This window comes from Schistocerca gregaria, chromosome X (assembly GCF_023897955.1).
Source record: "Schistocerca gregaria isolate iqSchGreg1 chromosome X, iqSchGreg1.2, whole genome shotgun sequence".
NCBI classification, from domain to species: Eukaryota; Metazoa; Arthropoda; class Insecta; order Orthoptera; family Acrididae; genus Schistocerca; species Schistocerca gregaria.
In genome coordinates, this window is record NC_064931.1 from 583,438,266 (window position 1) to 583,463,005 (window position 24,740).

The following is a 24,740-nucleotide window of genomic DNA, read 5'->3' on the forward strand; positions in this document are numbered from 1 at the left end:
ATGATATTAAAATGAGAAAAGATACTTCAGGAGTGGACTGAACAGATGCATGACAGCTACTGTCTGCTATGATGAAAACTATCTATGCATATGTAAACTTGTTTGCAATTTTTTTTGTACTTACTGTCATATTTAATATACTTGATTAACTTTGGCTGCTTTTAATGTCTATAGTAAGTTCCAGAAGTGTGACCTGTCCGGGACTGGTCCGGTACTATAATGTACTTGATGTACAAAAAGATTAAAAGGACCAATAAACTATTTAACTTTGGCTGATAACTGACAATTTCATTTTCTCTAAGAAGAGGTGTAATATGTTGAATACACACTCCCTGATCTCAGTTTTTTTTTTTTTTTCACAGCAGTCTGTATGGTCGTAATTTTGTTTTCAGAGATTGGATTACGTCATTTTAGCCTATTCACCTCTTCCACATTGTCATAGTAGGCTGTGTTTGTTGTGACTTCAGTTAGGAAAAATTGATGTGTGTAGTGTGAGAGGGAGCTATGCCACAAAAAATGAAAAACTGGGCTTTGGCTCTTTTCAATATTTGTTGCCACCTTGCATTTATCCTTTGAACTAGAATCACGTGGCATAGCTGCTGCACTTTCTGCAGCAGTTGTCCTAAATCCTTGAATGCATCCTTATGATCATTGTGAATGAGAGGAAGGGCTGTGCTACATAACGATGCCTACTATGTGAGATGCAGATGTAGCAACATAGAACTGTTACAGATTGGTTTATCACTTATATGGGTATAACATAATTGTTGCCTCTATATCCACCTTCATTTTCAATTTTAAACTTAATTTGCATTTTGTCTCTTCATTGTAGTGAACATGTTATGTCTTTCTTCTGTGTATGTAAGTTGTCGCACTTCTGGTAACGATGTTTTACAAATATGGATCACTGAGTATCAGAAAATGTTGGAAAGGTGGTAAAAATTCAAACATAATCTGCATAAATGAATGGCAGCAGATGTGAAGGGGAAAGAAGCAGTGGACATGAAACCAGTAAGTAAGTAACAGTAAGGCAACAAGGACCTGGATGTGACTGAAAAATAAATAAATAAAAATCAGATAGATCGAACTTCAGCTGGAGAACCTATTTAATGTTAGATGAAGTTTCTGAAACCTCATTATTTTGTGAGTTTTACAAACTGCAGGACTAAAATATTCAGAATACAAATCTCAGAGGTCTTGCTGAGCATAAGGGATACTGTTGGAGCTATGCTCAAAAACATGATGTAGGAGTGTTCAGAAGAAAGCTGTCATTTGCTTACAAGGGAACATTGGTGACTGTAACATAACACAGAGTATGTTTTAGAAGCATTTTTGCATCATCACAGAAAAAGGCATCAACAGCTAGATGTGATAGGAAAGTGTTTAACGTTCATAAAGATTAATTAGGGATGAAAATACTGATGAAATTAAAACATCATATCTTCACATGCAGTGTATAGATAAGATGTAGAAAACCTACCAGGTTGGATACTGTTTGAGGCTATATATTTCAAAGTTAGGAATTAGGGATGAAAATACTGATGAAATTAAAACATCATATCTTCCCATGCAGTGTATAGATAAGATGTAGAGAACCTACCAGGTTGGATACTGTTTGAGGCTATATTTCAAAGTTGCAGAAATACAGGTTCCATTATTCACGGAAAGACAATACAGGTTATGTGTACATTTCTGTGTCATGAGTCTTCTGACTGGTTTAATATGGCCCACCATGAATTTTTCTCCTTTACCAACATATTCATCTCAGAGTATCATTTGCTACCTACATCCTCAGTTATTTGCTGGATCTCACTCTCTGTTTTCTTGTAGAGATTTTACTCTCTACAGCTCCCTCTAGTACCATGGCAGTTATTTCCTGCTGGGTTAATGACATTCTATCAACCTGTACCTTCTTGTTGTCAGGGTACACCATATATTCCTTTCCTCATCAATTTATGGAGAACCCCCTCTGTCCTTACCTTAATAATCCACTTCAGTGTACACTGTAAATGTGAAATGCACCATTTCTATGTTGGAGAATTCCTACAAACATGAGTTATACATGGAAAATGGGTAGCATATAATAAAGTTTTCAGTGAAAAGTTTTTATAAGCTTCATGTTACCACATACAGACAGATGTAAAACTTATGATGAGTACAGTGCTACTCCAGACAGTGGTATTCCTTTGGATGTCAGGCTACACCATCTTTGATCTGACAAAGCATATGCTATGTTGAGGTAAAACACAAAGGCTTGTTCCAGTAATGATTTCCAATAATGACTGCTGAGACCCAAAATTTAAAGCATTGCGCTACATAAAGGCAGGTAGTGGGTATGCAACTTCGCTTCTACATATGCAACTACATTTCAGGTATTATGTGCTTCTGGCCAGATGGTATTGCCTCATGCAGTTCATCAGAAAATGCATCATGTATCATAAAAGTGCAGAGTGATCCCTGAAATATTCATTTTAAAAGAAAGTTGATTTTTTTTTTGCAGATCTTGCCCTGGACAAAAAACAAAAAGGCAATACCATGTTTGATGTGAACTCTCATTTTCAAAGGACTCTATGACACCATTCATCATCATTTCCTTGTTCCTGGATGTACCTGTTTATGCACTGACCAAGATTCTGACACAATAGAAAAGAGAATCTGAAAAACAGATCGTATATACACAGGTGACCATTGGTGTGAGGTTGTGAAAAATGCTAGAGTCATAAACCAGTTTAAGGTAATTCCAATGACAGCAGAAAATTTCAGGTATTTTCAGTAGCTGAACAAGAATATAGCCAGAAGTAGGAAATGGTGTTACCATTAATTGTAGGAAAATTGGTGCTCCAAAATTTGGTAGACAACAGAAGAATGACAAGGACTGCAACTCTTCAAAAAAAAAGTGCCAGGTAATTGCTCCAAAACCAGGATAGACACAGTGGCTGATTATCCTGATATGACTAAACTTTTGAGGAAATATTCTATCCACACAGAAGACCTGATCATCCCTGAAGTTAAAAGACCTTGTTCCACTAATTCCATACAATTCCCTAGTTTTTCTTCGTGTTTAATGAAATGTTTACTCTTTCAGTAACTATCTGCACTCTATCAAGTCCTATGTTAATTCACCTTACGGTATTGTGATTGGTCATAATATTGGAAAACATATACACATATATATTATGTGTTTACCTTGTTTCATAATTTTCATTCAGTCTTAGAGTACACATACCCTAGATGGCTTGGACCAGCAGCTTTGCTGTGCATTGACTATTGATCTTCGTTATTATTGATACTGAACTTTAAATGAAATAAAGACAAATTTAAACATACACAGGTAGTGAATTGTAAAGAATGACTAGCTAGTAAGTAGTATATCAACATTACAGGATCGGGAGTGGAATTATCGACAGTGATCTTGATATGACTCATTTCATGGCTGCAGCTATAATAGCAAGGATGTCTATGATGCATTAAACTCTAGCTTCCCTCAGTTTAGCTAAATATGGCCATGGGAACAGTTATTAGGTAATTATCTTCTCAAGTAAAGAAAAAGGAGTGGAGGAAGCAGTGAACAAGCAGGACTTTGTGATTGAGTCACAAAATTTTTGTCAAAAAAGAAAAAAAATACTGCAGTGATGTGTGGTTGTGTGTGTTTTATAGTGGTGTTCTTGTTTGCTGAGATTTAGTGAAAACAAACTTTCCACATGTGAAGAAGGCATGTGCTTTATTAAATATGATACAGTGCACATCAGTGTTTGACGGAGACTAGACTTGTAAATACTGCAACCACTGAATACAAAAGTACAGGCTTCAGTTACTAAACAATACCAAAGATGTAAAACACATCAACACTGCAGCATTACATTGGGTCATTGCAAATTTTTATCATTGATTTGGGTATGAGACCATGTGCAGGAAATGTCTATTGCATCAGCAGAGAAAGAGACTTTAAGTGTCCTGCAGCTATAATAAGAAATTAAACACACTGAATGTGATACTGACCTTTTTGGAAGAACTGACCTGTTAGCTTGACTATCTCCTGTGGTACAGTTGCACACAGTAAGCAGACGTGGAACCCTAACCCGGCTGTTTCACAGTTGCCATAAGAAGAAGCTGATGCACAGTAATAATATTGCTGTCTCTTCTTAAAACATTCTGAAATAAAAAATATAAATGATTTCAACAGTCTCATTGATAATTCACTTCATATAATTATATATAATTAAATACAGAAAGTCATTTCTGTTGCAAGAATGTATAATAAATTAATCATAAATTATTATTTACGAATGATACTATAAATATTTCCAAGTAACTGAACCTTGAAATACCAAATACCCTTGAAAATGTAGCTTGAGTTTTGTTAATGAACATGTGTGACATGGAGTTTGGGTCAGTATGCACTACAGACTTGTGCCTTACGTGACTAAAATTTGGAATGTCTTCTGCTATCACAAATCTTACAACTGTGAAAATTGCACAGTCAATTTTGTCAGTGTAAGAAAGGCAAACCCTTTAACCTCCAGACATTTTTGTGTAATGTACAGAGAAAAGTCAATCAATAGTGCTGATTATTTCAAAACTGCTCACTTCATAGTAGATTACAATTACCATTTTTGGGACAAGAAAAGAATTTTTAGGGAGTGAATCACAATGATCATTGCAACAGTGCAGAGTGAAATATTGTAAAAGTTATGTATACCAGTTGGAGACTAGTCGCATGGCCTATTAAGTCCTTGCATGGTTTTGCTGTGTAATAATTTTTGCTCACATAATGCCACAAGATATGAAATAAAGCTTGATAAGTTCGAATAGATGTTGTTGGCCATCTTCTGTACACCCTTAATCCTTTAAATGCTCTGGATATGTTAACGCACATGCCTTTGTACCTGTCCCTGTGTGCTCTGAATGTGTTTACACGTAGCACCAGTCTTTCTACCTGGAACTGAACATGTCTACATGTACACATGTTCAGAATACAAGATAGAAGGACTGGTGGCTCATGTAAACACGTTCAGAGCACACAGGAACAGGTACAAAGGCAAGCTCATTAACACATCCAGAGCACTTAAAGGTTTAATTTGGTAACCAGTGATTACTACTTCTTCCACTATACATGGAAAAAAGTAGCTTTTGTCACAGCATTTTAGTAATGGTGAGGACATTTAAGACATCACCGAATAACGGTTAAATTGATCAGTGGTGTAGCTCTAGGATGGTGTGACACAGAGGATTTTTGACATTGTCATGTGTTCTTTTACGCTGCAATAAATGGTGATAGGAAGCAGTTTAAGGTTGTAAATTTAATACACATATAGTGAAGATTTTATGTATGTGTTAGCATTTTCTTAATAACTAAGTAGAACTCAGACACAACCACATTAATTGATGGTACAAAATACACAGTTGTGGAACTAAATTACAGCTGGAAGAACCTGTACAAGATACAGAAATTGCCCAACACACAATCTCCCAGTAGGCAGATGACCTGGTTATTAAGACCATATCAGATGCAAAATGAGAATAAATAATTTATGTGGATGGTAGCTTCAGGATATTTATTTTTGACTGACATGTTTTTAGTTCCATGAGCCAGAAGGCTCAGGTAGAACAGTATGGTAGAGAAATCATCAGTGAAGAATACTACCAGCTCATTTGGACAAGTGTAATAGAGGTAATCAGCAGTGTTTTTGAAGAGACACAATTGTCATTTATCTGAAGTTTTTAAGGAAAGCCATGTAAAATTAAATATGGATGGCCAGTTAGCAATTTATATTGTCCTCCTCATTACTGTTCTTCCTTGCTGGTCTTTTTCTGTTCATCTTTTACCTCTCAAGGCATATTTTGTTGTTATGTAAATTTAAGGTGAGGCAAGGTGAAAGGAAAGGAAAGGGGAAGAACTGATGATATCAGCAGCATCAGGACTTTATGCAGAATCAGCAGCAATGAGCGAAAATGTGTGGTAGACTGGTACTCAAACATGGGATCTTCTGCTTACTAGGCAGATACATTAATCACTGCACCATCCGGACACAGTATTTATTTCTAATGAAGGAACTTTCTCGGTGTGCTCCCCAGCCCATCCAGTGTCATTTATCTGCAGCCACTGTCTGTGTCCTTTGTGCTCACTAAGTTTAGATTCCCGCAGGAGGTCGAACATAAATGTGCATTCTCACCAAAGATTGTGGATAATATCCTACCTCCTGTGGAAAATTAGTGAGTCTGGAGGACATGGACAGGAAATGCAGATACATGATGCTGGGTGGGAATGTGTGATTGCCAGGGAATGTAGCAAGATAGTTGACGCATTTGTGATGAACACTGTGTCTGGTTGTTGCAGTGGTTAATGCCACTGCATAAAAAGCAGGATGTCCTGGGTTCAATGTACAGACCAACACACATTTTCATGGATCACTGCAATTCCACATAAATTCCCAACGCAGCCCCTTTCTGCATTTCCTCCTGTTGCCTTTCCTTTTTCCCCCCTCTACCATCAGTATACATAATAAGTATCACAACCGCAGATTCTGCACGGTGTCTACTCTTTAGGACATATCCCAAAGAAAAGATACCACACACCCATATAAAATTATTTTATTGTGATTTTTTTGACTGCTTCCATTCTACTTTCCACTTTATACTAGTACTTTTTCTTTTGGTGACTGATTATTTTTGAATGTCATACTTATTACCAGTTTCCATGTCTCCCTTGCATTTAGAATTGACAATATCATTTGGCAATTTTGCATTCAGAAGCTTAGCAGAAGTTGCAAAACTTAGCCAACCTAGAATTTAGTAACCTTCTCAATTTTTTTCCCTACTGGTACTTTATTTTAGACCATGTGTGTGTGTGTTTTTTTTTTACTTGCTTTTATAGTGAAGAGTCTCATTAGGACCAAACTGGGAGGTGGCAGGTATCAAAATTATGACAATATTGCACTGCAACTTACATTCTCCCCAATGGTTAGTAAGGAGGTGAGCAGTTGGAAAGTAAATGAAAAGTGTAATATTCACCTAGAACCATTAAAAATTGCCCCCTCTTCAGAGGCATTAGGGCAGTAGACTATACTAAGCAATCATAAGGAAAAGGGAGCATCAAACAAATTCTTGTCGGTTCTATAGAGAATGGATGTTCAAGATGTCATTTCATCAAATGGCAGGCAGGAAATAAGTTTGCTTCCCATATATGCCTCATGATTGTGAAACCTGGAGTTTTAAGACCAAAGACAAGCAACGTATTTATGCACTGTGTTGCTGCAAACTACTGCACATACAGTTCACTAAAAGAGGACAGATGTGTCCATTATGAGCAACTCATTATTTCCAGACATATTTCTTCTTGTGTCAAACAAAAATTCTCCAGTTATTTGACCAGGTTTTGGAAACAGATGGAGAAAATAATCATCGAGGGAAAGATCTAGGACACGAGACTGAGGGGGAGAACAATTAGCAGGTGGGCAGATAGAATAAAGGTCTGGTCTACTACATCATCAAGCTCTAAGAGAAGCTGGTAAGCATCCAGGATTGAAAGTTTGATTCATAGGGTCACAACGCCTTGTGACAATGATGATGACGTTCTTGATGAAGCTTTACTTAATGTAAAAGACGTTATGCACATAACTGTGCCTTCCTACAGTGAGTTTTGTACTGTTTGCGATTTTTAACGTAGTATTTTTTTTTAATTTGTGTTGTTTTTAGCAGTTATGAAACTAGATAGCGATCAAGACTATTATTTTACGACGATTTTGAAGCATTTTCGCACATATCAGAAAGGCAACTAAGGAAAGGCTATGAACGTGGCAGATAGTTCCAATTGCCAGTATCAAAAATTGGCAGTATTAATTACATATGAAACTTACCTGTAGTTACTTGGGATAAAACCAATCATATAAAAGTTCAGATGTAAGTGTACTCTGTTAGACACATCAACTTAGCTGTACATTGTCTCCAAACCGATATAGAAATGGCCGTAGCGAACCGAGGGGGAAAGCTTCAAGCAATTTTCGTACACTTCACCAAGGCGTTCGACACAATCAATAGATCCATTCTACTGAAGAAACTGAAAACCTCCTTAGGTCCAAAACATTACCTGTTGCCAGTCATTACAAACCTCCATTACTTTTATTTACAGACTGTTGAAACCATAATTGGAACGATGAGACACTTTCCATGTATGGAAGCTCGTGGCTAAATAGCTTCCCAATATATCGATTACATATTGATGTGATTAATATCTAGTCAGTACCGACGATCTAGTGGCATAGACGTAAGTGAAATTTGCGGAAATTTATGGTTGTAGTACAACAGCAGTATGATGAACACATGTACTGAAAGTGCAGTAACTCATAGTATGCTGGCAGTTAGCAGAACGTTACCAAATTTCGTAACTTTTGTTAAAATGTTGTTTGTTTTCGCCAAACGTAAATCAATAACCCTATATGGTATCATCTTGTGTTACTCTACAAAAACGGGCAGTTAGAATAATTACCAACAGTTCAAGGATAACTACTCCAAAGCAATTATTTAAACAGCTGAATATTCTATCCCTACCTTGCCTCTATGTACAGAAAGGTATAATTAATGTAAGAAGAAATATTAACAATTTCCAATCCAACTCGGATCTACATACTTACAACACAAGAAAGTGCAATGACATTCATATAAAAAGAGTTTGCAAGGCTTTGGCGCAGAAACAAACAAACATACAAGGAAGCAGATTGTATAACAAACTACCGGTAAAGATAAAAGAAATAAAAAAATCGTCTTCAAGCAGTATTCAAAGTTTTAATGACCAACTGCTATTATAGTGTAAAAGAATACCTGGAATAGCTTCATACTGAACAATTATATTTATGAACTCTGTGCCAATAGTAATTTTTATCTGACTGTTGGTATGATCTAAATAAATAATATGTACAAAAGTGCTATAAATATATGTGTTTTATCTAAATATAAACTGTGTATTCTATGTAAAAAGTCTTTCTCATACATCAATGTAAAAGGTCAAAGTTGTTCGTGCTATTTCAATGTGGTCTGATGTTATGAAGTCTACTATGCACATCTGTATTTTGTATAGTATTGTTCACCCTATATATATATATATATATATATATATATATATATATATATATATATATATATATATATATTGACGAAATCCATGCAATGTACTTTGTCTCTGGATGAATAAACTAATACTACTGCCACTACTACTACGAAACTGAACTGCATTGTAGCTGGAATGTAGCGAACTATCACGCTGCATTAACGCAATTTTGAAGAAAAAAAGAAGGTGCATAAGTAATGCTGAAATAGAGGGTTCAGCACGCCGTGAACGATTTAAAAATCAGGCAAATGGGGCTGTTAGCGTGGGCTGTTCTGTGACAAGAATACTGTACTTAATCAAAAAATAAATACATTGCTGTGACACTTCACAAAATAACTAATAAGTACGTGGCACTGAAATTTTACGGAATCTACGAAGAGCTGCACACCATCGTGATACATTGCATGGAAACTCCTTTCTTGCCTGTCTCAAAACACTGTGGAGCAGATACAAATCATTTGACTGACGATGATTTGGTCTATTTCCGTAAATATTCGAATACCAGAGTTCAAAAGCCGATGGTTAATTCTCAGATTACAAGAAAAGAATTATTTTAAAAGTATCCTGGTTTACTGTGCTCTTCGAGTCGTTGCTACCAATGACTGTAAAATTTGCTGAATTGCTTTCATCGCCAAACAAGGATGTCCCAGCGAGGCATGTGGGAGGTGGCTTTAGCGCTAGGAAAAGAAAAATAGCTATTTTCGCAACTGAGAGTGAGAGATGTGTCTGTACAATATTAGTTTTGAAGAAAGCCGCATGTGACTGATATTTAACTATAGCAAGTGTATCTCAGATCCGTTGGTCCAGAAATCTGAAAACCCATTAGCCGCTATTCTCCTTCCAAGTAAAATGTGAGGTTTGCTATTGTTTCTGCAAGCTAAAAGCAGCATTGCACATTTAATTCGCGATTTTTTCCTTCATGTTACCAGCCTATGTAAAAACTACCCTCCGGTATTAAAAAGATGAATATAACCAGCAATCGTGTGTATCTGAATTTTACCTACGTACCTAACAGCAAAATTCCTTAACATTTACACACTGGTAACTTATACAAACTGTACCTTCTCAATTTTAGTACGTAGCAAGGGGCGGATCTACTTAGTATAAAGTGGCTGCATTCATATGTTTGCTAATTAATAAACAGTTTTTCAATGCTTTTGAACTTTATTTTGTAAGAAAATGTTTGGTTTCCTCCATTCCACCGCCTTAGACGGTGTGTGGGCTGTTGAAATTTCCTAGCTCGGCTAAGATAACTATTTTAGGCACTTACACGACCAGAGAAAATACAGTAAGCATTAAATTATTTCCTCATGAATAGTTTCATTCGTTATAAAATTAGCTGCAATAGCAGGCCTACACAATACATCAGCGTGATTTTGGCCGAGAGGGCAACATTTCGCTAATCAATGACTCGGAGCAACCATTAAATAAACTCGCACTTAGTATTTTTAAGATGACTTCAGTTCTGACTTGGACAGATTTACGCTGTAACCTAATTTCGTCAGTTCCAGCTGCGTGGACAAGAGCTACGTATATTCCGTGTGGTGGAATGTACGGCCAAAGACTGGAGAAAGGCTGAGGAATGATAAAAGGTTGCAGACAGGACTGCAGCGACGCGCAATTAAATTTCAGCCGTCGTCGTTCTCTTTACGTACTTGACATTAATACGGAAGACAATATAAATGCTGTAGTTCCCATAAATCTCACCTGTACGGCTGGCTGTCGCGGCGCGAGCGCTGCAGATCTGCAGAGGCCTCCGACGTCTGTCGCGTCTCGCGGAGGCTGCTGCCGGGCAACGGCCTAATTGTCGGCAGTCTTTTGTTCTCAGCCGTGAACGCGGTTAACGAGAAACGCAAGGAAGAAACACTAAAGAAGTCAAGCATTTACTACTGACGTTAAATAACTGAAGCATCCAAAATGGAGTTCTCTTTTCAGCAACGTTTAGCTACACTGCATTTTCTACGACATTCTGAGCCCCTTGACGGATCAATTCTTCTGTTACTTTTAACCTGCAGGTTCTTTCCTTTGATACTGAACTTACAGTGTCACTTGCATCCGAACGTGTAATTCAAGTAATAAAATGGCTTTCCTTGTTCCATTTGAGTGCTGCTTTTCAACGCTACAACGTACTACTTTCGTATAAGGTTGCAATATTTCCTTTTGTGCAGTCAAAAAGTATTACATTCCTGCATGAATCATTTTTTGTTTAGGTTTTGATAGGAGATGAGAGTTGTTTAGTGAAGACTTTTCAAGAAGAAAAATTCTACTATTTTACGTAAGTACAATATAAATGTAATTCAGTCTGTGGCTTGCCTTCTTGCGCGTATCCAGGATCCGACATGGTTATGACAGAGAGATGCTCGACCGATATTAGTCTGTTGGAAGGGGGAGGGATGGAGGAAACGAGGCATAATTTCTTACAAATAAAACTCAGCGTCAATTTAAGACCGTTTATTGATTACCAACGTAGGCCTGCTAATGCTACCACTTCGTGATAGGTACGGCTGCTGGCAACCTCCAATGTTCGAAACGGAGAGAGAGTGGTTCGTAGGAGATGTGAGTATATTATTTTGCTGTCAGACAAGCTACAGCGAGATAATATGCGAATACTTTCTGTAGAGCCTATTCACATATGGAGTAGTTTTTGACATAGGCTGGTAATACGAATTGAAGTTACAGTATTGATTTAGCCCTGTGGAACTAAGAATGTTGTGGCATTTTCAGTTGTAAGGAGAACAACAAAACAATAGTTTTCAGATATCGGGACAAAGTCTTTGGTGTAGAGTTGCTACTGCTGCAAACATGTTATCTATAGATTTTCTTGTTTTCTTTAAATAATACTTCCATCTGTGTGAGATTTCAGGATGCAAATTCAGTTGCCAAACATATTTTTTATCATGATTTCATTATTTATTTTTTCCCCCTAAACAACTAGTTACAAGCAGGAACAGATAGTCCCTACGCCGCAGATGTGTTTCAGTATTAACAATTAACCGTGTTTACGTTGTCGAACACATCACAGTGCGGGAATATCAGTTTTCTCATGGCCCGTACAGTGTCACTGGGACTTGGTATGCGTTTCGTTTAGTACAAGGGATTAAAGGCCCAGAAATCTACAGATGGTTAGAGGTGTCTAAACCAACTGCTCTATCAAACCAGAATATTTTTTCCTGAACTATGCGATCGCAAACTATCTATTGCAGAATACCACGAACAAATTTTCGCTCTAATCCTCCGTGTTGAGTTCTTTTTCTTCCCGTTGACATTGTAGCAATATAAACTTTTGCATGTAAATCGTTCCTTATCCCATAGCTACAAGTAGAAGTAGTAGTTTACTCATCCGTGGATTAGTTTTACAGGTATATTGGACTTGTCTCACTACTACAATTTCAGAACAACGAAGACAACATAATTCATATCTACAGACAGTTACGTATCATATGTCTAGTAGACAATGGTGGGACATGAAGTAGCCTTACAGTGGAAACTGTCCTGGCATTTGCCTGAAGAAGCCTAACTTGGGGAAAAGATAGAAAATCTAAACCAGGGTGGCGAGATGAAGACTATAATCTCCAGCCACAGAATACACGCTCAGTCTGTTTAAGACATTGATACCTCTATCGGTTCATGTCGATAAAAGTAAATTTGCACACATTGTCAGCCTCTTTCAGAGGACTGAGCTGTAGTGTAATTTGAATGTAGCGAACTGGTATGTTGCGTTAATCCAGTTTTACAGAAAAAAAACGAGATGCAGAAACAATACTGAAATATAGGGATTCAGCACATTTTGAACGATTTACAAACCAGACAAATGGGTATGTTAGCGTGGGATATTCGGTGACAAGAATAACTGAGAATTACATAGAATGCCAATGTTAAAGAGTCTACGACGAGTTGTACATCACAGTGTTACATTGCGGGACATCTATTGTTTTAGCTGTCTCAAACACTGTGTAGGTAGGGGTAGGTGGTTAGTGTTTAACATCCCGTCGACAACGAGGTCATTAGAGACGGAGCGCAAGCTCGGGTTAGGGGAGGATTGGGAAGGAAATCGGCCGTGCCCTTTCAAAGGAACCATCCCGGCATTTGCCTGAAACGATTTAGGAAAATCACGGAAAACCTAAATCAGGATGGTTGGAGACAGGAGTGAACCGTCGTCCTCCCGAATGCGAGTCCAGTGTGCTAACCACTGCGCCACCTCGCTCGGTAAACACTGTGTAGCAGATACAAATAATCCAGCTGAGGATGCTTGGTTCTATTTTCCGAAATATTCGAATATCATAGTTCTGAAAACAAAGGTTAATTGTTCTCCGACTGTAAGACAATTCTTTAGGCTGGCCGCTGTGGCCGAGATGTTTTAGGCGCCGCAGTCCGGAACCACACTGCTGCTACGGGCGCAGGTTCGAATCCTGCCTCGGGCATGGATGTGTGTGTTGTTCTTAGGTTAGTCAGGTTTAAGTAGTTCTGTCAAGGGGAATGATGAACTCAGATGTTTAGTCCCATAGTGCTTAGAGCCATTTGAACAATTCTTTCAAGAGGATCTTCATTTACTGAGCTGTTCGTGTCGTTGTTACCCACGACTGTAAAATCCGTCAAATTGGTGGTCCCAGCGAGGGATACAGGGAAGTGGTTGTAGCAAAAGAAAAATAGTTATTTTCGCAACTGAGAGTGTGGGACGTATCCATAGAATGCTCGTATTAGTTTCCAGAAAGCCGCATGTCATCTATATTTACCTGTAGAAAGTGTATGTCACAGGCATCCGTCGTAAGCTCATTCGCCGCTATTATCTTTGCGATTGAAATACCAGGTAGCTCTGGGTACTACAAGCTTCAAGTGGCTTGGCTCAATTTTTTAAGAGCAAAATAACATTTACATACCGATAACTTACACACATTTTTATTTTCTCAGTGTCAGTACATTATTGGTAGCAGGTAGGTCAACTTATTATAAATTGGTCGCATTAGATTGTTTACTAATTAATAAAAAGTTATTGAGTAGTTCTGAGTTTTATTTTGTAAGAAACAGTTTCCTTTCCTCATCCCAAATCAGAGTGTAAGAGTACCGTTGAAATTTCCTTTCTCAGCAAACATACTGTTGTAGCCACTTAAATGGCCAGTGAAAACCTTGGAAGCTTTATCTCATTATGAATAGTTTCTTTCGTTATTTATGACGTACAGTGGCAGGTCGACACATTACAGCGTGGTTTTGGCTGAGGGAAACATTTTGGTAATCACTGACTCGAGGCAACCATTCAAAAGCTTTCGTACTTAATATCTTTAAGCTAACATCAGTTCTGACTTGGTCTGGTTTACGCTGTAACTTTCGTCAACTGCAGGTGAATGGACAAGGGGTATGTACTTCTCGCGTCGTTGGAAAGTGGGGTGCTATGTATGCTCCAAGACTGAACAAAGATGAGGAGTGATAAATGGTTGCAAACGGGGCTGCAGCGAAGCGCAGTTTAATATCACCCCGTCATCGTTCACAGTAGATGCTTGATATTAATACGAAAGGTTAAATAACTGCTATAGCTCCTGGGAGCTCCCGTAAATCTCAGCTGTGTGTATTTTATTTTATTTTTTCATTTTCTACATTTAGTTGTTGCAGGACCAGCAACCTCTTTTTCAGCTGTGTGTATTTTATTTTATTTTTTCATTTTCTACATTTAGTTGTTGCAGGACCAGCAACCTCTTTTATATGTGTATATTTTCGTAAACGTTTATTGAAAAGCTGTCGCAGTTGCAGTACATATGTTTGGCGACTAGTTTCGAAGCAAGTTGTTCAATCTGAAGCATGACCTACTGAGAATGCAACGAAAGCACCTGATCTTAATAACGGACATCAAAATGCCAAAAGATGGTTTACAAAGTAATCGTAGATGACTATCAGATTTAACATGTGCCTATTTAGCAAGTCAGAATGAAACCGTTTGATACTGACTTGCTAAATAGGTACTAGTTGAATCCGACAGTCAGCTACGATTAATTTTTAAAGCGTGTATAGCCATTTTGATACTCGTTATTAAGATCAGGCACTTTTAGTGCAGCCTCCATGCTTGAGATTGAACCAGTTCGTTCGAAATAGTCACCAAGCATGTGTAGTGTTGATAAATACTTCCCTACTTTAAAAAATGGTAGCACCCATAATGAAAGCCTCTTTTCAACACTGTTTCGATACAATGAATTTTGTACTACATTTTGTGACTATTGAAGGAGTCTGAAAGCTGTGTTAGTGAACAACGGAATTGTGCTGCCAACAAATGGTTGCTGTGATGGTAGTGAACACCATTGAAATACTACAGAGCTCAGCCATACTTCTTGGCCTGCAGCTCGACTATACAAGATATTGCCCTTTTCTGTGCGAGTGTGATAACTACCATTAGGCTTCCCATTACGTAAAAAAAGACTGGCCACTCCTCATAGACTTCTTCCCTGAATACTGCGGTGTCGTCAGCGATGAACGAGACGAACATCTCCACCACAATGTAAAAACGATATCAGAGCCATGGAAGCAATTTTATGCTTACTGATTATTGTTGAACGATCGCTAGACATGTTCCAGATCTACAGTACAAGAAAAATACAAAACCGTACGTTTGTAATATCTAGATAAGTTGTTTTTAATACTTCCACTTATTTCTCACGAACACTAGATAAATCAGACCCATTACAATCACCTTAAACTCGAACCAATTCAGGATTTTTATTGTAATTTGCGTATGCAGTTCCCTCGAATTCATATGCAAATTAACTTTGTTTCCAAAGCTTGAAAAAAGTTAAATTTTGTTGTCCCGTGTTATTATTATTATTAATATTATTATTAGTACTATCATTACTTCTTTTTCCTAACAGGTAGGAGCCGGCACTTCCAATGCAGCAGGCATGTACCATTCTTAACAAATTGACGATGTTTACATGCCGAACACTTACAGTATGAGAATATCAGTGCCTTTACCACTGCACATGGACATGAACAGAAAAAGTAGACCAGGTCTAACTTGGAACATGTGCCATGTTCCACAATGTGTTCGACACATACTAATTTATGGAAGTGTCTACTGGTAAGCTTTAGTTGTCTTTCAACTAACTGCTCTGTCAGATGTGATTTTTTTCTTTTTCCAGAACTAAGCAATCGCAATGCTATCTACTGCAGAATACGAACAAATTTTCGCTCTAATCGACTATGTTGCATTCGCTTGTTCTCTCTTTACATTGTAATAACGTGATCTTTTACGTGTAAATTGTCTGCACTTTACCCCACAGGTACAAGTAGTAGTAGGAATGGCGTTCCGGCACCTCCCAGGGTATTTTTTTGAACTCAGTGTAACAAGTCGCCATCGAGGGTTGAAAATCATACACGTTTATTAAAGCTGGGATCACTCGCGTAGCTAACATGACGCACCACCTTGAGCCCTCCTGTAATAGCACCATAAGCTACCATTCACAAAGGATCCACAAATTTTTGTATAGTTTCACAGCTTTCAGTATGGTTTCAGTTGAAATAATATGGGTGGGTATCAATGTTATAGCGTAGGTTATGTTATTACAGCTGTGATCAAGAGTTAAATACAAGTAAGACAAAATCCAAATGTTTTAACCAAAAATAGATTTCATGAAGGGACAAATCAGAAGCCACAAACACATTTATAAAAGAAATAACACTCAAAGATGAAAAATGCTGTTTGCTATGGTAAACTTTTCAACAGCTGGCAAGTAAATATCACCTGAACTCACACTACTCTTCTAAGATGTTGGAATGTTATTGGTTTCCTGAAGAACTAACTTGTAGTTTAATACATGCCACATTACACACAGTTACTATTTCCCCAATTATAATCCAAAATGTATGCAGTGCTTGCACTCACAAATAATAACTCGCATCATTAGTTACATATTATTTATTTAATGTCATTTCACTCTGGCCGTCATGGCACTGTCACGTCATGGCACCAACGTGTCAAGGTCTATTGACACTGTCTGTCATGTCATGGAGTCATGTCATGGGAGTCAGCACAGACACCAACAGCACAGCACAGCACAGACACCAACAATGAAGGAGAGAAGTTGTGATGGTTGCTGGCAGGAGTGCAAAATCGTCTGTACAAAACACTTGAAGATTACTGTAACACTTTATTTCTACAAAGAAGAGAACCATAATTTAACTTGTAGTCTGCAATCACACTGAGCTGATCAGTGATGGGCTGCATGTTAAATCAGTGTTGACAGAGGGTGCCGATCAAGACTTCCTGAGGGTGTGGCATTGGCACTCTTTCCATTAACATATGGGTCACAGCCATTTTGATGTCATTTTATGGCACTGCTCTGCTTGGTGTTCAGACAATGCTTTTGGACTGCACTTTCCTCCCCCCAAAATGCTGCACCATTGTTGTGTAGGGAGCCATCGTACAGAAACAGGTGATGGAAGGAAGCTGTATGGTAGGGGAAGCCACAACTGGGACCAACATAAAGCCCCTTGCCAAATCTCCAAGATTTTTCCAGTGCTCTGAGAGAATGTGAGTTGGAAAACCCTGGAAAGGTGTCCATTCAATGACGAAAAACGGAGATAGCAGTGATGATGACAGTGTCCAGTCCATGGTGAGCACCGGCATGAGTGCTTGGAAGGTGAGCCAATGCAGTGTTGAGGACAATGGGATCCAGCTCCATTGGTTATGCAGGCAGTGCTGAAGAGGCATCCAGTTGCACGCATACCAGCCACAGGATCCTGATAGGATGTGAATCTGGGGACAGAAAATCTGTGGAAGATTCTCACAAGTCACAAGCATGAATCTTGATCTGATGGTGGCACAGCAACCCATCAGGTCCTCAAGTTAAATATATGCAAGCACACAAATTTCAAAGAATTGTTCCCCTCTTCTAGCACCCGGTGCAACCAAAAACTCTGACAAGAGTGGAAGCATTAGGCACAAAGAAATATTTGAAGAGCACGGGAGGTGCCATGCTCTACAGTGAGTGCACCAACTGGAGCAGTGTGCGGTGACACTGGCACTGTGGAAGCCCCTCCAGTGATGATGGACCAGCAAAGTCAGTATGCTCTCATTGCCATGGTGATTGAGATTTTGGCCAAGCTAAAAATATTTGTGGTGGAACCAATAGAGTCTCAGCTTAAGTGATACACTGTGACATCATATGCTTAGTGTGGGTATCCATGACCATCCAAGAAAGTGCCAATGTGCATACAGTTCCCCAATGTCCTTGGTGAAGCAATTGCATCACATATTTTTGCAATGCTTTAGAAATATGCACACACAATTGCTCAGAGTCATGTTGCAATAAAATTATGCTGTACTGGATGGAGAGGCTATGCCTATGAGTAAAATATTGGCACACAAAATAATTGTGTATGTTTTTCACTGAACAAGGCCAAGCAGAGGGATAAAATTCAGGTCAGGGTCTTCTTCTATGGTATGTGCATTTTTCTTATAGTTCAGAGTGAAAGTCCGTAAAAGTTCAGTACCCTGTGCATCAAATTCAGAGTAAGGACCAACAGGAAGGTGAGAAAGAGCATCAGCATTTGCATGCTTTGATGTGGGTGATACAGTATTTCATACTGATGCTGTGACAACAAGAAAGCAGCTTCTGATCTGTGTATGGTGGTACAGATGAAACAAAATCTGAAGTGGCTTTTGATCAATCACTAGGCAAAACTTCACATTAATCAGATAATGGTGAAATGCCTTAGATAATAGTGAGCAATTCCATCTTGATTTTGGTGTAGTTCCATTTAGTCTTGGTCAATAACTTGAAAGCAAAAGTAACCAGCCTGTCCTGTGAACGGAATCTCTATGAGAGCACAGCTCCCTTTTCCAAAACCACAGTCTTATTGGGATCAAAATGAACAAGGCACCTGTCACTCAACAGGGCAATTTTAAGTTTATGTAATGTGTCCTGACACTCTAAGGTCAAACAAAAGGCACATTCTTCTGGTACAAATGATCCAGTGGAGCCATAACCTGTCTATACAGTAGGTACAGTATGTCAACTTCCCATGAACTGACAGCAGTTCTGTCATGTTCTATGAGGTCCTGGATGGCTAACAAATATGATTGAAGGGAATGAACACCTTGGCTATTAAGAACGTGGCCTAAGTACTGAAATTCAGTCTGGAAAAAGGCACAGTTGTCCTGGTGACACTTCTAACGTGCAGCTGAAAGTACTTGAAAAAGCATATGAAGGCTACTGATATGTTCCTCAAGTGAACATTCTGGAACCACAGTGGCATCCACGTAATTTGAACAATACTGAACTTTTGCAGTAAGCTATTGCAAGTGGTGTTGGAATATGCCAAGTGTGGAAGCACTGCCAAAGGGTATGCACAAAAATTTGAACAACACTAAATGTGTGTTGATTATAAAAACTTTCTGAGATCCACAATTACCAGAATTTGCAAATACACATTGTGTAAGTCAATTTTAGAAAAATGGTGATTGGCACAAAGCCTGTGCATCAATTCCTCAGGGTGAGGCAACAGATAAGTGTCAATTATTGATTGTTGATTCACTGTGAATTTAAAGTCAACACAAAGACGAAGTCTTCCAGAAGGCTTTTGTAAGACTGCTCACGGAAAAGCCTATTCACTGACCTGGAGAGGAGCAATAACACCACTGTCTTTCCATTCTTTAAGTTCACTTGGAACATTTTCTCTAAGTGCATAATGGATGGGATGCACCAAGAACACTTGGGTTGCACATTGTCTTTCATTTGTAATGTGCACCACAAAATTATTTATTCTGCCACATCCAGAAAATAAATCAGGAAGCTTCTCTATCAATTGAGCAGTGCTGTCTTTTGGGCTGAAAGCAGAAAGTGAAAGTACATTGTCCTGAATACAAGTTCTAAACAGATCAAATAAATCTCACTCAGCAATATCTTCACAGTCTTGCTAACGCAAAATTGTAAATGTCACTGTTCTGGTGTGAAACTGTTATACGCAGTAAGTTCCATGCAAGATTTTGTCAACTGTTGCGGGCCCAACTGTTCATTACTGGCTCGATTATGCAATGTAACTGAAGTGCCAGTGTCTAACTGAAGTTGCTTACAGCATCCAGCACTGACAAAATTTACAGACAGTTTATTTGACTGTCACTGCACAGCACTCATGTGGGGTGAAGGAACATCCTGAGTTTGATTGTTACCAGTACTGGTAGCTGGTTTAGAAAAATCTCCGTTCATTGAGTGAGCTTACAATAGTGAATGTGGGTGGAATTCTTTTTCTGTTGCAAGCACACAGACTGTATGTGACCTGGTTTTCCACAAGCAAAGAAAGTCATATTCCATGAAGGGTAATGTTGTCTTTTATGTGTGGAAGGCAGTGGGGACATGATTTCACAGCAGAAATTTCTTTACTCTGGCCACAGCAAGGTAGCCTATTTGTGTGCGGTGGTCAGTTGCAAGGCCATAATTGTTCGACAATTGCATCACACTGCAAATTCGAGCTACCTCAAAGTTTTGCATGGCATATCATGAGCCTTGATGTTCAATAATTTGTTTCAATTTAGAATCAAAATGTTTGAGAATTTGTTAATGAATGCTATTGTCTGGCACATTCTGTGTAATTGCATCACAGATAGTACTGTCCACAGCTACAATGAAAAGGACACTGTTGTGTCAATCCCTGAGGTTCAGTGATCCGCTGTCAATATGGCTATTCTGGCTTTTTCCTCAAGCAAAAGAACTCATAATGGACTGCAACAACAGGTACTGAACATAGTACTCATACCATTCCTGTTGTTTCGCATCAAAAGGCAGTAATGATGGAATGCATGGGGGTTGTAATGTGGTGCTGGACTAGTGGGCATTTTCAAGAGAGGAGCACCACAACAAATTATAAGTAGAAGCCAGGCAAAAGAAAGAACAATTAGTTGCAATGAGCTTCTGTCCCATGTGTGTAGCTCCAACTACCATTCTGGATTCAGAGTCTGTTAATTCCCGTTGTGCAAACTTAATCACATTAGAAATCTTTTCACATGAATTGCCTGAGTACAAATTACAACTCCACCAATGAAATTTCCTTTTATATCTTGTGTACACGATACTCCTACCACGTGCATATGTGCATATGTGCTATCCCATTGCTTTTCTAACCTCAGTGCCTGTTGAAGTATCTGAAGTTCTATAACATGTATGTAACCAACCACTTCCATTATAGAGTTTTGGAGTATATGCCTCTGAGTCAGTTCAGATGTTGGGTGACCAGAGGCATACACTTCAAGGTTTGAAAATTATTCCAGATAATGAAAGTGGATACAATGAAATCAATATACTGACAGAATTTACCCTTGAGATATGATATTCAGTATGATAAACTGTTGACAACTACAGCTGTAGAGTGTTTTCACATACTAGCTCACTTAACAACTGTGAACAAGTTCTCAGTAAACTGAAAGTACGTCTACTACATAAACACAAGCTTAGTGAAGTTATTTTGTCGACTCATACAAGAGAACTTGACAGGAAATCCTGGAAGATTAAGGTCCATCTGTAACCTGACAATTGAGCAGTGCTCAGAGTCATGAAAATCACCTTTCCCAGAAGAGCTCTTTGGCTGCCTTACAGAATGACTAAGTTTCCTCTCTGGCAGTGTAGAACAGTATGCAGATATTTATGTATATTACGTCCATGTGCATTTATTGTGTGAGTGTTATTAGTAACTCATATTTGCGTTTCATGTAGTGTTATTGCATTTAGGGTACAATAAACAACTCCAGTATATGTCTTGTGTGTTGTGTCACCAGTGGCTGATAAGACCCGCTGCGGAGGATCAGCATAATTTCATGGACCATCCTGCAGTTTCTTCTTTTGATGTAGTAGGGTAGATAGAATGGGGAATAACCTGCTCAACATTCAGTTTGCAAATTTTTGTAGGAAGGAAGTCCCTGAACACAATCTGACAACCTACCTTCCCTCGTGCTTCTACTCCAGATATTCCGCTTTCACCCTGTTACACTTAATAGGGCTCTATGGCACTGACATGTGGTACACACGTTTAATATATGTTTTCAAACCACACCATTAAAATTACACATTAATTGTAGGCTGTCAAATCAATATTTTTGACAGCATGCAGTTTTTCCATAATTTGCAATGCAGGAACTACTAGGCCTAGAGGAAAAAATTAATAAGTACTTTTCTGCAGAAAATTTAATGTAGGTTGATTTTTCACTGAGAAACGTTTTCCCTAGGCCCCATATTTTTTATTTATTTGGGATAAACATGAGAAAGAAAACTTTCAACAACTCCCAGCCCTTAAAGCACGCTGCTCAGGATTTTTAGAATGTTTGTGACACTATCTTGTAACACTGTACAAAAATTTGTGACTGCATCATTTCTTTTCTCTAAGCAACCTTTTTTTTGGTCTGTTTTCTGGCCTAAGAAAGTCATCTGCACTGTGGATCTCTACTCAGAGCACTGACATGTCATGTGATTACCCATAAAGGGTGGCCAATTATTATAGGCTGTCAAATCAATATTTTTGACAGCATGCAGTTTTTCCATACTTTGCAATGCAGGAACTACTAGGCCTAGAGAAAAAAATTAATAAGTACTTTTCTGCAGGAAATTTAATGTAGGTTGATTTTTCACTGGGAAACGTTTTCCCAAGGCCCCATATTTTTTTATTTATTTGGGAAAAACATGAGAAAGAAAACTTTCAACAACTCCCCTACACCCCCCCCCCCCTTAAACCACGCTGCTCAGGATTTTTAGTATGTTTGTGACACTATATCGTAACACTGTACAAAAATTTGTGAGTGCATCATTTCTTTTCTCTAAGCAACCTTTTTTTTGTCCATTTACTGGCCTAAGAAAGTCATCTGCACTGTGGATCTCTACCCAGAGCACTGACATGTCATGTGATTACCCATAAAGGGTGACCTATTATTATGTGGGCACATCATTGTCCTAGCACTGATATGTGGTGATTGGTGATGACTCTGAAGTTTTCAAACTAACATCATAAAAGAGAAACAGTACTGCACCTAACATGTCCCCTTGAGGGACTCCAATGTTCAATTGTATTGTATCTGAAAGATGTTTCACCATGTAGTGACGGCAACTGACAGCCACACAGTTCAGCCTCCTATAGTACTGCCACCTAATGGGCAAATTGTAAACTTACAGCATTGGCCCGAACATGGCACTGGTTAGTCAAGCAGCAAGCTTAAAGCATTGCCCAGTGTGCAACAGTGCTAGTATGAGGATGCGCCATTCCACATCAAAGTATAACACTTGATGCCAAGTGGTAGAGGCTGAGAGTTTTGAGTCCAATTTATATCAACAATATTTTCATCCAACTGTACACCCAATTTAAGTGTGTGATTCAGAAGTTTCAGATGTGATCCCATTGCTGTTACTTCACTTTACCTGTATACAATGCTTAATCATAGAGACACAAGGCAGAATGCACTGGTTTTTTATGTGTCTTGTGATGGTGTCATAATTTCAGTGGCCACTTGTGTGATGGGGCCTGTTGTGGCTTCAGTGGTAGCATAAATACTGGTCACTTTAACAATGGGATGTATTAATTAGGGTGTCACTTATTTTCCAAATTCAGTATTTTTCAGTACTCGCCCTCCAGTGTTGTTTGAATGTTTCTAAAAACATGCCTGTACAAAATTCTGTTGCAGTCAAACATTAGAAAAGTTCCAGATGAGCTGCTCCATGTGCTTTTGCCGATCTGGCTGCCTTGGCAGGTATGTACCAGCCTTGCAACTGAGCAGACACTTGCACTGAAGAATTAGCGTCCTGCAATGACACTGTAGCTGTGGCCCTAAGTGCATCCCTGTGTTCTCATGCAGCTCATGTTGCCACTACTAACCCAAGCAACGCTGCCTCTGACATGATAACTACACCACCTTTCTGCACAGTGGGTTACAGTTCTTCAGTACTCACCTGGTCAGCCATTAATTCCAGCTGCTTATGGCCCAGACTGAAACCCTCACAGCGCAAGTGTCTGCAGGTTATGCATAGCCAGCTGCTGTTCCCACACCACCTCATCCTCACAAGCACACTCATGAATGTTGTCCTTCCAAAGGCCACCCCACTACGTGCTGGAATCACTCCAACATTGGCAGGCAAACTTAGGATTGCAATGTACCTTCAGCTGTGAATTCGCCATCACAATTGTCACAGAAACAATCATTGGTGCTGATTTCCTAACGAATTTTCAGCTGCTCCCTAGCATTCCTGCCTCTCATCTCACTAACAAGGACCAAAGTGGCATAACGGTGGGTTCTGTAGCACTCTGTAAAACTTTGTGTTGATGCTAATGCATACTGCAGTAACAGGATCTTCTTGACCATTATCAAGCCATCGAACTCCCACCTGGAGCACCAAGAGAAGTGTGACACAGCATAGTGCATCACTTACACATCACACCTGGCCCTCCAGTTTTCAGCAGACCATGACACCTCACACAGGAGCAACTTGTTGCTGCTAAAGCCGAATTCGAGATTATGCGTTGGAATGGCCTCATTTGTCATATGAACAGAACCTATTGTTGTTGTTGTTGTGGTCTTCAGTCCCGAGACTGGTTTTATGCAGCTCTCCATGCCACTCTATCCTGTGCAAGCTTCTTCATCTCCCAGTATCTACTGCAACCTACATCCTTCTGAATCTGCTTAGTG